The sequence below is a fragment of the Astyanax mexicanus genome, chromosome 3 (genome assembly GCF_023375975.1).
Source record: "Astyanax mexicanus isolate ESR-SI-001 chromosome 3, AstMex3_surface, whole genome shotgun sequence".
Taxonomy (NCBI): Eukaryota; Metazoa; Chordata; class Actinopteri; order Characiformes; family Acestrorhamphidae; genus Astyanax; species Astyanax mexicanus.
Window position 1 is genome coordinate 52,971,595 of NC_064410.1, and position 12,926 is coordinate 52,984,520.

The window sequence follows — 12,926 nt, forward strand, 5'->3', positions numbered from 1 at the left end:
GATGCTCCGGAAAGTTAATAATGATAACAGCGATGCCCACTCAGATGTTCAATGTTTTCATTTGGTCATATTGTTCCTCTGACTACATTACATTAGCAATCCCTGTAGATTCTATGTGACTACACACACACAGCGGAATCTGACCACACAGAGATCTACTGGGACCTGTGTTGATCTTCAGGCTCTGTCTGATCCAATTGGAGGTCAGACTCATGATTTTTGCCATGTCCAGTTTTAACAATTAGAGAACAAGCTGAGAACAAGCAAAGTTTGCTGATTTATATCTCATATCTTTATTTCATTTCTAGGTCCATTATTGCCTCCTTAAAACTAATATAAACAAAATCTGATTTGTGTCATTATCAAAATTAATGGTGTGATATTCCATCAAGAAATTCTTCATAAACTTCCAACTAATAAAGACCTGCAGCACATACACGTACAACACAACCCTACACTTTCCCAGAAACATCTTAAGGAGGAGGATATGAATAGCATTTACCCTCTCTTTCATCACTGCTATACCCGTGACTATCAAGCCTAATGCCAGGCATGACTTAAAGGGATATAAACATTGTGCTGTGGCGCTCCATCCAATACTTTTGTGATGAGTTGAGGACTTGGGGATGAGTGGTCATGTTGGTCAATCCTCACAGCAATGTTTCAAAATAAAGTAGAAAGTCTTCTATAGATAGTTGACAGTAATTCAAACAAAAGCAGGATAGACTCCTTGAGTTTGTAATAAAGAACGCATGAGCAAGTGCATATACTTTTGACCTGAATGTCAAAATTGTATTTTCATATAAAACTAAACAAAAATAAATAAAAAAAAACTGTCTAAAATGAAAAAAACTCTTTTTAAAGAGATGTAGTGATCTGTGCTTTGCAAACATCATCATACGCTTGTGAAAATGAGACCCATGCCAATGTGACATTACACAGTAATTCCAGTATGAGTCAAATTGTTCCAGTTTATGACTCACAATTGCTGTTATCTTTTTTAATATTGTAGACGCCCACTGTAATTTTCATCCATGTATTTATTCTTTTATAGTCTGTGGCTTTTCTCTTTTTTTAACCCTTTTTTTAAGGATTACAAATCAGTAACTATGTACAAAGTCATACCAGTGGGGAGAAAAGACAAGGAACCAGCAGTGGATCTGCAGAGCTTAAAAGGTTCAAGTTGAGTCTGCTCTATAAATAAATAAAAAAAATCATCTTCACCTTTTTTTTTTTCTTTTTAGCCCATTTTTCCGCTAATTTACACGGCCAATGACCCAAATAATTAGGACTCCCCCCATTACAAGTGATGCCCCAACACAAGGAGGGTGAAACTAGCACATGCCTACTCCAATACATGTAAAGTCAGCCACCGCCTCTTTTTGAACTGTTGCTGATTCAGCATTGATGAGTAGCATCACAGCGCGTTTGGTTTTGATACATCAGTTAACAGAACCAATTTTCTTTTTGTAAATAAATTATGATTGCAAGGGTAAAGGGCATTTTCCTAGTTTCAATAACCCCCATACGCTCTATAAAAAAAGTTTCTATACCAATAACAATACAGTATATCATTACTGAGAACAACCCTGTCAGATTCTGTCAGAGTGATCCGCACAACAGCATATACAGCTGATGATGGAGGGTATTGTTAATTCGCTGTTTGGTAACAGAGAACTCAACTCGGTCAAAACTGATGTGCAAAATAAACGACTTGGCGAAGGAAATGCCATTAGTCTTGAAAATGGCAGCTGAACTGTTTGAGTTGGAGTAACTGGAATAAAGCGGCCGCAACCACAGAGCCCGGACAGCCAGAAGGCACCAAGTGTATCTGGCTGTATCATGATGGCTGCTATCAGGGACAGAGGCTGCGAGGGTGAGAGCGGGTCAGTCTGAGATTCGAACACCCAATCACTAAAAACAGAGCTGAAAACATTAAATCTTATATTAAAGGAAATGAACGGCTGTCACTTCGCTCCAGTACATTAAGTTTAGATTTCAGCACTGTGATTGACTAGGGAGTGAGCAGACAATAACACAGGCAAAGCAAAGACAGTTCATTTCATATCTCCACTGTCATTGCTTTAGCCATCAGCAAATGCCTGTCAGAGGGAATTAAAGCTGTATTCTGATATTGCGTTCTGGCTGTGATTACAAAGCCAACTGTGCACACTGTGTTTCAGTAACACTTGAGGAAGTAATGGACATTCTCTGGCTGTGAAGCCTGTTAGACTGATCTAAGTGTCACTTTCCAATAAACTTCCAAACCTAAGTGGATTTGATTGGAAGGAACTCTGCGCTGGAGGAATGAGGGAAGGCGGGCGGGTATTAGAACTGATGGAGTTGGAATTTAATCAGTAGTTCACTGAGGCATATGAACTGAAGTATGAAGTGATATTAGTTTCATACTCAACTGGCCCAAGCCGCTTTGAAATGTGTGCTCCATTAAAGTGTATCTCTGTGGATCAGATGTTTTCGTTTCAAGGCCGTCCAGACGTCCATTTCTCGCAGGTAACAGATTTTGTTATTAAAGAACCCATAGCCCACATTATTCTCGCACTTTATTTTTTCTCCTGGGCTCTACTTACAGCATTTGTAGTGTGGTTTATGCACTAAAATCAGTCATAATTCATTTGTACGTGACCATTTTCCAACCTCTCTTCTTCATGGCTGGGAATTAAACAGGCTGTTCTGGACACAGTGCCTTTTAAGACTGATACATGTAAATTATCTCTGTTATGACTGGCTGCTTTGTGTTGTGCCTCACTGGAAATGCAGGACAGGCTGAACATTCTTTATCACACTAATGTGAACAGACAGATTAAACTGGGGAATACACACAAGTAAAAGTGTTAATCTCCATTTACTGTAGAGACCCTGCTGAACATAAACAAATACACTTTATGTTTAGAAGTTTGTTGCCACCCTTTCTTATAAATTCCTTCAGTTACTTTAAGTTGCACACATTTTGCTTCTGACACAGACACAGCTTGTCTACTTTTATAGAAATATATTGTCAATACACAAACCTATTGATCAATGAATTGAGGAGCAGTGGAACTGTGTTCTCTGCAATGATGGTGCTTCATCTAATTCTCTTTCGAGATGTGGTGGGGTGCTGATCATCCATTTTTATTTTGTTTGTTTAAGGTCCCTCTTACATTTGTGTGTAAAGTCTGTACTAAGTCCACAGTAACATTAGTTAGTTTCTGACTGACTATCATTTTACTAAATCCACCTGCACCCCAAACCTGTATGTCACGTCTTTACTACTAACAAATAACCAACGCATGCTCTTAACTGTAAAACACGGCAATCAATGGCATAAATCATGAAAATGGTGTATTTAACCAGCATATACATTTTTTTAATTTTCAGAACCTAAGCATCGTGTTTTATTTGATAATATATGGGTTTGAAGTATTATTATTATTATTATTATTATTATCGACAGAGTTAACTTATTTAAGCATTTATTTCTCTTATTGTTGATGATAATGGCTTACAGCCAATGAAAACCCAAATAAAATCTGCATCTCCATAAAAGTTGTGCTGTAAGTTTTCCCGGAAAAACTCACAGTGGACTAACACCAGGGGCCAGTTGTTCAAAGAAAATCTGATCGGATTTTGGTTATCGGATTGGATCAAATCTGAAAAACGGGTTGTTCAAAAGGAAAAGAAGCATTCTGAAATTGGATCAGATCACGTAGTCCAATCCTAGTTTGTAAATGGATCAAACCTTCAGTTTCTGTTGTTCAAAACTTTTCAGTAGGATTTGGATAACTTTGATCCAAAAAAACAGGATTACCCTGATCCCAACAAGGGGTAGGATTTCAAAGTGGATTTCATGAAGAAAATGCGGTAAAACTTTAAAATCAAAGTTTTAAAGTAAATTTAGTGTATATACTTTTATTTCTGTTTTGCACTTGACCTGTTTAACCGTTACAGTGATAAAGTAGACATTGGCTACCAATTAAGCCTTTTATTATAGTAACGTAAAAATAAAAACAATCTTGACCCCATTAAATAAACCCCTCAAAAGATTTCAATAACAAACAAAAATAATAAATTGATTTTTTTTCATCTACGTCACTGTCATTCATCACTGTATATTAATGTCAAAGAAACATTTATCAGATATGAAGCTGTCAAAAATAATTTCGAACAATTGCAAAAAACACCAGAGTTTGTTCTGGTTCTTCAACAGGCTCAGGTGCATCATGAACATCACAGAGAGGGACATTGCGTCTGGTAGCAACATTGTGCAGGACAATACATGCAAGTGTTATGTTGCATGCTCCCTGTGGTTCAACTCGCAAATAGTTAAGTCATGCAAAGCGTCTCTGCAGAACTCCATTTAAACGCTCAATTGCTCGTATTGTTTTGCAATAAGCAGTATCTTGTTACTGCAAGAAAAGGAGTCATCAATCCCCGTTTGTTGGTTCTTCTATCTGTTTTTTACATAGCTGGTAATCCGAATTAGGTAATCCTGAAAACTGTGTTTCTGGATGAGGTTGATCCAATCCAATATTGCTTTGAAAAACTGGCTTAAAAGTAAGACAGATCACCTGATCCTGGATAGCAAAAAATGTGATTAACAAATCTGGATAATTTTGATCCGGATTACATTTTTTGAACAACTGGCCCCATAAGATGACCAGCGTCTGGAGGAAGAGTTGGAGAGTCATGTCATTTGCTGGTGTTGATCCACTGTGTTATATTAAGTCTATAGTCAGTGCAGTGTTTTCCCTGGAAACTATACAGCACTTCATGCTTCCCTCTGCTGACAACTTTTATGGAGATGCGGATTTCATTGGCACACTGCCAAAAGTACCAATTAGTCTTTTTAAAAAATAATATTCATTTTTTTTGAGACACTGATATTAGTTTTTTTTTTATTGGCTGTAAGCCATAATCATCAACAATACAATAAATAAACAGAGTGATCTTAAAATACATCTATATAATATAAGAGTTTCACATTTCACAGTAATAAAGTAACTAAATAAAATTAATTATCTCCCGTGTATATACTAGTTTGGGTGGTAATAGTTTTGAGTAAGTAATGCTTGAGTCTGAATTTAATAAACACTTACGTTAAGACTAGTCTAAACCGGGTTCTCCGCTGTGAGAGTAGCGGGGTAGGTGTGGAGAGCAGGGCGCTGTTTGGAGGTCTGAAGCCGGGGCTGGTGTCGCTAAAGCCGGTATCTGGAGCGGAGCGGAGGCACTGATATTTACTCCCGTTTAGCCGCGCTTTCCTTACATAGCTTCCAACGCGCGCTGCTGTGTCCGGGGTCCCATGCAAAACTAACCACAGAGCAAAACTGGAGTTTAACAACCATTTACACTTAATTTACACAGTCCTTAAACCACAGTACCGCCGCCTCCAGCTAATAACAAACAGCGCGCTAATGAACACACCTGATATCAGCCCCCTCACAGTCCTTAATACCAATAATTGTTCCGCTTAAGACTTTCTAAAGCCTTATATTTTACATAAAATAATTTAAGGCTTTTTTGCCTAGACTTTCAAAATACTTTTTTTAGATAAAATAATTTAAGACTTTTTTTCAAGCCTTATTTTTAGATAAAATAATTTAAGACTTTTTAAAGTCTTATTTTTTAATATTAGAGTTTAAGATTTTTTTAAACCTTATTTTTCAGATAAAAGAGTTCAAGAATGTCTAATTTAAGACTTTTTAAAGACCTATTTTTTTTTAGAAAAAGAATTTAAGGGTTTTAAAGCCTTATTTTTTAGATAAATTAATTAAAGAATATTAAAGCCTTATTTTTCAAATAAAAGAATTTAAGACATTTCAAAGCCTTATTTTTATTAAAAATATATTTTTTTATTATTATATTTAGTTAAACTAGCCCCTAACCCTGCTCAGTAGCATATATTATAATTCTTACAATAAAAAAAATTTAAAAAAAGGTGTTAATGGGTGACTGCTGAACTTAATGAGACTCATAAATGATTGCCAGCGTTTATAGTACCTCCTAGTTGATCCTCTGGTAAGACTTTAAGACTTTTTAGAGCCTAATTTTTAAATAAACGAATTTAAGACTTCTTAAGTATCGGTGGACACCCTGGTAGTCATTTGGAAAAGCAAAAGGTTTGCATACTTTTTTCACTCAATATTTTTTTTTGTCTTTTTTGTTTACTTTTTATCTACTTTTAGAACTTTTAGGAGTAAACTCTGATGAGGTTTTAGGTGATATTTATGCAGCAATATAGAAAATTCTAAAGGTTTCACATATGTTCAAGCACCACAGTGTGTGTCACCTTGAGATTGAGTGTGTATTTTATTGCTGCAGAAACACTAGCCTGAAGATCCTGTGCTGAGTCTCTCTCAGGGAATGCAGCTGAGTCACAGTCTGAGTTGGTGGGTGTCACTAGCGGGAAGCACCAAGGAGAAGCAAGATTAGACAAACACTCGCATCACGTAAAAACACAGCGGAGGAAGCAGTAAAAGGGTCCGGAGTGGGTGTCCGATCCTTTCCCACTTCCAACCACAAACAAGACCCATCATCCAGAGACAACAGACGCGGTGGAGCTGGAGAAACAGCATCAGCTCCTATTTTTCATTATCACTGCTCAGTGAGCAGCGCGGAGCCGCTCAGAGTGCTTACAGTGGCACAGATACAACAGTGATTAAATTTAATAGTGTGTAAAAAAAACTTGATCGTGTGTAGTAAACTGCAGTCTCGAGGAGCAATCTGAAAACCTGAAGAAAGCCTTAAACTAAAACACTGAACACACCCGTCAGGAAAACGATGGAACGCCAGGAGAAGCTTCTGGATTCATCATGCATTCAGATCCCACTCCTTCTTCCAGTTTCACACTTCTGCAGGAATCTGGTCTAATCAAGACTAGTCCAGCACTGGGCCTGTCAGACCAGGCTAAACTGCACCTGGGAGGGTTGGTTTACATCTCTCAGCTGACCACCAACCGGGGGTCGTACCAAATGAATCAAGGTCAGCCCTATCAGTGCTTTAAAATCTGACCCGAGGGCAGCGCTGTCGAGATCAATATCTCCAGCACGGATTTAAACTGTGGGAGTTTAGCGCTTGACTGGAAATTGATTGTGTTTATTTGCAAGGTGTGCAGATGTGGGGAGGTGAAAGGGGAATCTTTTGGGAAGTGAGAGCTTGGGAGGATTATGGGGTTTGAGCCACAGGAGCAACTGGAGGATTATATAAAAAGGCATGATTTAAGTTTTAGGTTTTAGTGATGATTGTTAATAAGAAAGCAAAATATCACAATTAAATAAGATGCATTACATATAATGGGCTGGTGTAATATATCTTGGAATAATATTTTACAGTACTGTGCAAAAGTTTAAGGCACCTAAGCGAATTACACTAATCCATTTATCTCAGCAATATGAGTGTTTTAGCCTGAAAAAGCACCACATATGATTTAAAAAGATGTAAATAAATATCACCTCAGCTCACCTGATTTACAGCATTTACCAATTTACCAAACCAGGTGTTGATTAATATGATGAGAAGTAGAAATAACTCTATTAAACTCAGATGAGGAGAGATTAGGAGATGTTTTAAGGAAATCAGGGCTGTAAAAGATCTGCTTTTTGTATAATTGCTGTATCTATTTATGTTAGTGTTTTACAGAGCTAATAAACACTTACTGCACAGATAGACACTTATTCTTTACTGAAATTCCCACAGGTGCCTAAAACATTTGCATGTTTATCTTTAAATTAATGTTTCAGTAAAAAATTCATAATTAGATGCAGTTTAGGAACTCTATAAACTGTACTTTTTAATGGACTTTCTTCAGTAAAATCGTCTTAAGATTCATTTTCTTCTTGAGGAAAAATAAACAAAAGACTACATCAAATTAATGATGTATAATTGTTCTCAGCTCTACTTCAAAAAAGTTAAATAGAAAATTCAAACCATGTCAGTGGATTTTAAAAAGAAGCTTCTCCCTAAGATGGCTAGGCACATTGTCATCGCTGTACTGTTTTTGATTGGAGCTTCCAAATGACACATTTGACACTCCTAAATTTCCTTTGGGATAAATCATTTAACACATCTGGCAGTAGCCATGGTTGTTGTGGCGCAGTGGATAACATCACTACCAGCTACCAGCTAGTCATCATGTGGGAGACTGGGGTTCGATTCCCAGTCTGGGTGACTAGGCTGTGCTACGCCAATAAGAGTCCTTGGGCAAGACTCCTAACACTACATTGACCCACCTTTGCAATAGAAACAACCTTGCAAGTTTGAAATATTGTATATATTTTTATATATTCTATATATTATTTAGGTAATTGTATTTAAATATTGCAGTACAATATACTGTTGCTATGTTGCTGACCCCTACTTTATGTCATTTTGGATCATTGCGTTTAGTCCAATAATTATACACATTTATAACACAAAATGCAAAAAACTAAAATAATTTTGAAGTCTTCACAATACCAGCTGTGTTACGATGACAGAAGAAAGTCCCACTGTACTCAAGTAAGAATATCAGACCCCTTTAACCAGTTTAAGATGCAGCAGACTGGTAGACACAGTTCCAGCCCAGCAGGTTTGTGATTTACTCCTCTCTCCTAACAGCCTCTGTGAGTTTCATAGATCCACAGCTGGGACCGAACCCGAGCTCGGAGAGCTGAGCTCTAGCAGAGGAAAGGTTCTGGCTTATCTCACCCGCTGCTCTGAGACAGGAGGGTGGCCTCTCTCGGACAGCGTGCTCCTTTGAAAACACTGAAAATATGCTAATGGATACAAGAAATGAATGATTACCGATAGCCAGCAGAGATGTGTAGAAAGCACATAGCGATCTGGTGACCAGACCAACAGCTACACAGCAACTGTGAAAATAACTAATCACTACATTCACTACAATAATCACTATTAACTGCAATTAGAGCGTAGCTGTAACATCAAAACGCAGGCAAGAGATCAAGCTAGCACATCAAATGGCTGCTAAAATAGGAAATTACTATAATCAGGGAGGCTGTGTTCGAAAAAAGGTGTGTTTAATCATTTAACTAAAAGAACAATTATTACTATAGCATAAATACTAGAACTATAGCATAAATACTAGAACACCTGCCTAATGTTTCTTTTAAAATCAAATGTACTACAATAGGCTTTTTTTTTTTCAATTGTTGGAGTAACTGTCTCCAGTGTCCAGGACTTTGCTGTGCAGATTGCTTAAAAAAATCCTATTCTAGTGGCAATACTTCTGTAATGGAACTGGATAAGCTGTGTGTGTAATTGCACATCTGTGTCAGCAATTAGTGCAACTTAAAGTACAGTAGATTAATGCATTTATTAGAATTAGGGGTGTCCACACATGTAAGCATGTAGTGTGTATTTATTATACATTTTTGTATAATTCTACATAGAATACTGAGCACACATCACGCCATTTTTCACATCTATTTTTCACCTCAACCAAAGTCATAAATTGGCTATAACTTAAATACTCAATACATGTATTCTAAAGCACCTATTGGTAGTCCTTGCCTACAGGAAGTGCTAAATTTGGTAAATGGAGCTGAAGAACAAACAGAAGGTTAGGGAAAAGTGTGTTTGGATGTTCAGTAAAAGATATATTTAAACTCTATAATAATAAGTTTAGAATAACATGAACTGCCAATTTATTATTATTCTTGTTTTCTAATTTTATCCCATTTTCTCCACCATGTAGCATTGTAGCATTTATGCAGCACTGGCAAGTAGCATCACAGTGCGCTCTGAGGAAAACGCAGCGACTCTGTTCCAATACATTAGCTCACAGACGCCTTTTGTTGAACGACATTATGCTTTGTAGTGATATGGGGGGAGAGAGCGCCATCTACCCACCCAGAGAGAGCAAAGGCCAATCGTGCTCTCTCAGGTCTCTGGCAGCTGATGGCAAGCTGCATGAACAGGATCTCCAGAATCTCCAAAAATTACTCTTCTGGGTTCAGTACACCACAACAAGCCAAAGTTCCAAAGGCCTGATTCTGATCTGAATTCATGTCCAGTCCTGGCTCTTATCTGGGCCAAGTGCTATATTCCACAACATAGGACAAATAAGCCTGCATCTGACCCATATATCATTTCAATCTAGGTTTAATTTTTTTATCCAAAGCTGCTTGTGCCAATGCCCCGGTTGCAGAGTATAACCCACAATTGGCCGGAGGAGCATAACCCATATTTGACCCAGTTATACAGCACCTTTCACACACAATGATAATACAAAGTGCTTTACAAATTAGAAAATACAAAGAAACGTCAAATTACAAAAACATATAACAATAAAAATGGAAATAAAAGAATAAAATAAGAATAAAAAACATCAGTTGAGCTCAGACCAATATTTTTTTTTTTTAGGGGGAAAAATCTGTTTAATGCATTATGGTTTACCCTTCATTTACATACCTGACTGTAATGAAGACTGCGTGGTGAAACCAAAAAGCTATCACATGACCAAGCAAGCACACCATGCAGCGGCTGTAAAACTATTTAACGCCTCTCAGCTCTAATCACAGTGGATTTTAATGAGCGAGTTAGATACAGTATCTACATTTACGACTGCATTTAAAATACATCATATGACTATATTTCATCACGGCTAAGAGTTATAGTGAGTTCACCGAGTTGGATGTAACTCATGCTGGGTCTTGAAGAGTATATAAGCCAGGGTGGGCTGTATTTCAGTCAGCTCTGATTTTGTGGGGTCCTATAAGGCTGTTTTGTGAGGTTCTATATAACTCACTCAGAGCCTGTGACTGACATTGTGTGGGTGAGGATTAGTGGAGTAACACTCGGGCTGGGCCTGCCGTTAACCTTTACGACCTGAATCCCACGGGCTGGCTCCCAAGCATTCATTCAAACACAAGCATCCCTCTAAGTGCCTCTCTCCCTCTCCATCTCTCTCTCTCACACACACACACACACACACACACACACACACTTCCATGCACGTATTGTGTGACAGTCTCTCAACAAACACACTCTCCAGACATGAATGCATGGGCATAGAGTCTGTCCTCATTTCACACTCGAGACGCATTCATGCATATCTTGTTCATTTACTATCAGCCAATCAAACGCAGAAACCAAACACTCACTGAGATAAACACACACAGCAAAATCTAACGACTGCCACACTTACTGAATTAAAGCAGCACTAGGAAGGATTTCCTTGATTTTTTTTAAATCTTTTTAAAGAAGTAAAATTACAGCTTGAAACTCACTGCAGCGCTGTATTGAGGTGTAATAGGAGGAATAGCGGTGCTCTCGTGTCTGTGCCGGAGCTCCTCTGAGCTCAAACCAGACTCTGTAAGAGGCTGACATGACTTTATTCCCTTCAGCAATATTTGCTGCACTCTTAAAAACTATAAACTCTACCTCAGTAACTGCTGTGATTATATATGTTCTATATGTCCCAGTATGTCACACATCTCTGCACCTTATCCCCACTATACATTTTATTATACCGTATCGGTACTGCACTGTCCTGTCTTTAAATTGTCTCGTTCTTTGTATTTATTGTTATTTAGTGTTATAATTTTATAATTTTATGTTGCACTGTCGTCACTCCTGCACTTTATGTTGTCTATTGCTTGTTGTTCTATGTTGCACCATGGTTCCGGAGGAATGCAATTTCATCACACTGTGTACCTGTACTCAGATGTAATGACAATAAAAGCCTCTTGACTTGACTTGACTTGACTTCCGAGGCGGCCACAACCATTGCTCTCGAGAACTGCGACCTGCTTTCCAACCTTTAGTTCTAACAGTTCTACAAGGACTACTGGTTCATTCTTTACAAACTAACATACAGACACTCTGGCAGAAGCTGGAAAGAGACCGAATATGTCTGTGAAAGCCAGAAAACGAGAAAGAGAAACTAATCCGCCTAAAACATTTATTACACTCTGCCACTGTAGAGGGAGCCCACGAGCACAAAATCTCAATCCTACCTAGTGGAGCTTTAAATAACTTGACATAACTTACTCTGATTAAGTCAAACTATTTCTACATCAAATAGCCGAGATACACACTCAGTTACAATGTGTAAGATAAACCTTTTTGGAACTTGTGTATGGGTTCAGTTGAGTTACACTGACTGCAGCGATTTGAATTACGTCAATGAAAAATTATGACCTTTAGGATCTGCCTTATATTTGAGTAATGCAACCATGGAGAGTAAAATACATTTTCCATTAGCTTCTGTAATAAAGCTTACTATTTGCTACTATATTGAGTGTGTCTTTCTTTCTTTACTCACAATCAGTGTGTAGTCACTCCCTCCAGGCTACCTTTCTCCTATGTGTTTACTTATTACTTAAATACATATCAGTACAGCTGCCTGGCCTCACTGTTGTAGGCTGTAAGAGCAAGTTAATACTTTCTCTGCTGCTGAGACTGGCCTTTATGTCTTGTGTTTATGTCTTGTCCCCAACTCTGTCTAGCAGTCATTAAATCAGTACCTTGAGTCCAGTTTCTAAATCTGGATGTTAAGGGAAATTTAATGTAACTGATTAGGCACCTAGTGTCACACCTACCAATAATTACTAAGTCCAGGACTAGAAACTGGAATTAAGGTTTGAGTGACGCCAGTTTAAAAAAAGCTCCAAAAATATTAGTTACTAAAATCTTAAATGGTTTAAAGCAACCAGTTTCCTCATACCATCTGATTTAAACTAAACTCGTCAGGTTATACAGTGTACTGGTCCTCACTTCCCAGCAGGCGGGTGTATTCTTAAGCCTGTGGTTTCCACTGCGGTCGCAATTGTTTTAACTCAATGGTGCCAAACTGTTACAGTGCAATTTAAGAGTTCACCTCATCTACAGAACGTGTGCCCGCTATCCTCCGTCCAGCTGCCAGACAGCAAGCCCAGTGCTCAAGACACCGCTGAGCTGATTTTATTCCATGACATTTCCCAGCACTC

General features: G+C 38.0%; 1 protein-coding gene across 3 annotated transcripts in view; it reads right to left on the minus strand.

The window, feature by feature from the left end:
• The window catches only part of angpt1 (angiopoietin 1), a 183,339-nt gene that overhangs the window by 57,767 nt on the left and 112,646 nt on the right, over positions 1-12,926 (minus strand). Inside the window, exon 1 of one of the 3 annotated variants that reach the window (XM_022683331.2) lies at positions 5,097-5,358. The exons of the other annotated variants lie outside the window; for them this stretch is intronic. The gene's annotated coding sequence lies outside the window, so the exon portion shown is untranslated. Of the gene's footprint in view, positions 1-5,096; positions 5,359-12,926 lie in introns of those variants that run through there. 3 annotated transcript variants of the gene reach the window in all.